The following is a 2,904-nucleotide window of genomic DNA, read 5'->3' on the forward strand; positions in this document are numbered from 1 at the left end:
TGCCTGACTCCGCCCAACTCCCGGACAATCAAAAATGGGCAAAGAGGCGGGCCAAAGGAAGCCTGGTTGCCTAAACACGCCCACCTCGCTCGACACTGCTAAGTTAGCTAAGGCTAACAAGCTAGGCTAAGAAGCTACGAGGCTAACAAGCTACGCTACTTTGGCAAGCCCTGTGGTGCCAGCTCCTTCACGAAACTTGAGGTAAGTTGAGTTTACCTGAAACTAACGTTATACAACAAATCTTGAAACAATAATTCAGCTGTTATTCAGATTACACAATCTTAAAAAATGCTTCAACATTTTTAAATATAGAACGCTAACGTTAATTATGGTAACGTGACATTGCTAAAAGTCGAAGGGGACTGAAATGTATCTGGAACGTTAACGTTGCTGTTATCAACAGCGCATTGCGAGATTATCATCTAGAACATGATGAAGAAATGTAGAAATTGTGAAAGAAAGGCAGTGTTATACTTGTTACAAGATGTTAATTTCTTTCAGTACATCACCGGTGTTGAGGTCATGGCCACTTGTTAACGTCTCCACCACGCCTGCTACACACAGCAGAAACTGTAAGTACCAGTTTTGGCTACTTGACTTTAGACAGCTAATATTACATTGTCTTCCAAGGACAAAAAGAAAGCATTTAAAAGACTGTCATCTACATTTTGAGGTGTTGCTCCCTGTTTTATTTTATCCTACAGATGTGACATAATAGTATTGTCAACAAAAAGAAGTGATTCACCCTTTATAGTTAACTTTCTGTTTTTAATTACCTAAAGCATTTATTACACTCATTTTACTTTCATATGCACAGTGTGGATCATTGGTGACAGCTATGTCCGGCGTGGTGTCCAGAGAGCTGCAGAGACCTTGGGAAGCACCCTCAGCATGCCGGGCGTCCGTGTCTGCTGGTTTGGCTGGGGTGGACTGCAGTGGAGAGGCCTTTTCTCCTTCTTTTCCCACTCCCTGCGAGGAAGAGCAGCACCAGATGTCCTCTTCATCCACTGTGGCGGCAATGACATGGGGAAGGTCAGCAGTGTCAAGCTGGTCAGCATGATGAAGGAGGACCTGCACCAGCTTCACCTCCAGCATCCTGGCATTAAGATAATATTTTCTTCATTGGCCCAAAGGTGCAGGTGGGAGGCTGGTGGCAATCCAGCAAAGATTGATAAGGCCAGGAAATGTGTTTACAGTGTTATGGCTACATTTGTTCATAGTTTAAATGGTGCCATAATTGAGCACCCTCACATCAGACACATTCATCTCACACCTAGGAGAAATTATATGTTTTTAAGTAAATTAGTTAATTGTCTTAAAGACCACCTCCAAACGCAGTGAACTGCTTACAGTTGGCAGTGTCACTGCTTTTGAATTTGGCCTTTAGGACACATTTTGTTAGGCCTGAACATAGCCCAGGCTGTCATGGCTAATGTTGAGTTTTTGATATTCATCTATAACTTGTTTAAAGTTTCAATAAATTCTATTTATATTTGCACTCCTTTTGTCTTTGTTACTGACTGAATGTTGTATTTCACAATCAAATCTGACTGTCAATTGAAAGGACAAACAAATCATACACTACAGATAAAACATTAAGCATTAATGTTTAACATTGTCACTGACAAAAAATTAAGCAGTCCATTTCTGTGTGGGCCTGATTATTTTAACTTTGTACTTGAAGATAACTAAGCACCTTACACCCAGCAGCAGAGCCTGAGAAGATTTTGGAGAGTAACCTTTGTTTGCTGCTCTGTTAGAAGTCTAGTTTTAACACAGAAGAATGTGACTGGATAAAAGGGCTCAAAGTGAAAAACAAAGAATTAGCTGGACACAATAGTTTTGAAGCCCCCAAGGAGGTATCACTTGTTCGCTATGTTGCCAACTCTGAGAGGGTCTTCCTCAGGCAAAGGTATTGTGACGTTTTTATAGTGAGCCTTCTCATATGTCACAACGTCACAAATAAATAATACCTCCTACGGGACTTAAAACTATTAAGTGTGCAGATATTTCCTTGTTTTTCACAAAAGGAGAAGAGTTTCTCAGTGAATTTTCTTCATTTGTCTTAAAAAAAATGTTCAAACAAAACCAGCACATAACATCAGCTTTTCATTTTTTTTTACATTCTGCTAAGATAAATGCAAACTTAGGTAAATGTTAAGACATAAATGGAAAGATTAAGATACCATTAATAACTATTATATTTTGTTAATGGTTTAAATCATCACTATATTTCCAATCATCACAGGAAACTGATGAATGACAGCTTTCAAAAAATTAGCTTTTACCCTAAAGTAAATTTTGTCTGATCCACTTTATATCACAAAAATTCTAACCATTACACAAACAGTTTAACAAAATTAAGTCAAAGCTTGCATTCATGAAAACATCCATATTAAAAGGTTACAAAATGTACACATGAAATAAATGAAAAGATTTATAACAGTAATTATAAAACCTATGAATTAGGAATCATAATTTGCAAAATCTTAATTTCTTGTGAAACAACCTCTTTACTATTTGCAAAATCTTAATTTCTTGTGAAACAACCTCTTTACTGGGTTAGTAAACATCACATTGGCCTAGGCGTTGTAACTTTCCTCAAGTGTCCTACATGAGAGAAAGATGACAGGTTAAAAACACAGGTAGAAAACATTGACTACCTGTCTTGGTTAAAAGCCCACTCACCACCAAAATTGCTGAGTAAGTGGCTGTCATTCATAAATTGATTGATTATCATCAATCAGTCATAAATGATTTTAAATTTAACTGTACTACCAAGACAACTGGAGTATGAATGTACAGTATGCAATTCATCCACATTAAAATAACTCCTGCTATCAAAAGGAAACTGATCTGTTATCAAAGCTCACTGCCACTGTGGAATCATGCTATGTTTGGCTG

General features: G+C 37.8%; 1 long non-coding RNA gene across 1 annotated transcript; it reads left to right on the forward strand.

Moving 5' to 3' along the window:
- The first annotated feature begins 213 nt into the window (after positions 1-213).
- LOC126409017 (uncharacterized) lies at positions 214-1,498 on the forward strand. Its single transcript, XR_007571984.1, has 2 exons — positions 214-572; positions 818-1,498. It is a non-coding gene; the product is annotated as an uncharacterized LOC126409017 (long non-coding RNA).
- The last annotated feature ends 1,406 nt before the right edge of the window (positions 1,499-2,904 follow it).

Source organism: Epinephelus moara, chromosome 21 (genome assembly GCF_006386435.1).
Source record: "Epinephelus moara isolate mb chromosome 21, YSFRI_EMoa_1.0, whole genome shotgun sequence".
Taxonomy (NCBI): Eukaryota; Metazoa; Chordata; class Actinopteri; order Perciformes; family Serranidae; genus Epinephelus; species Epinephelus moara.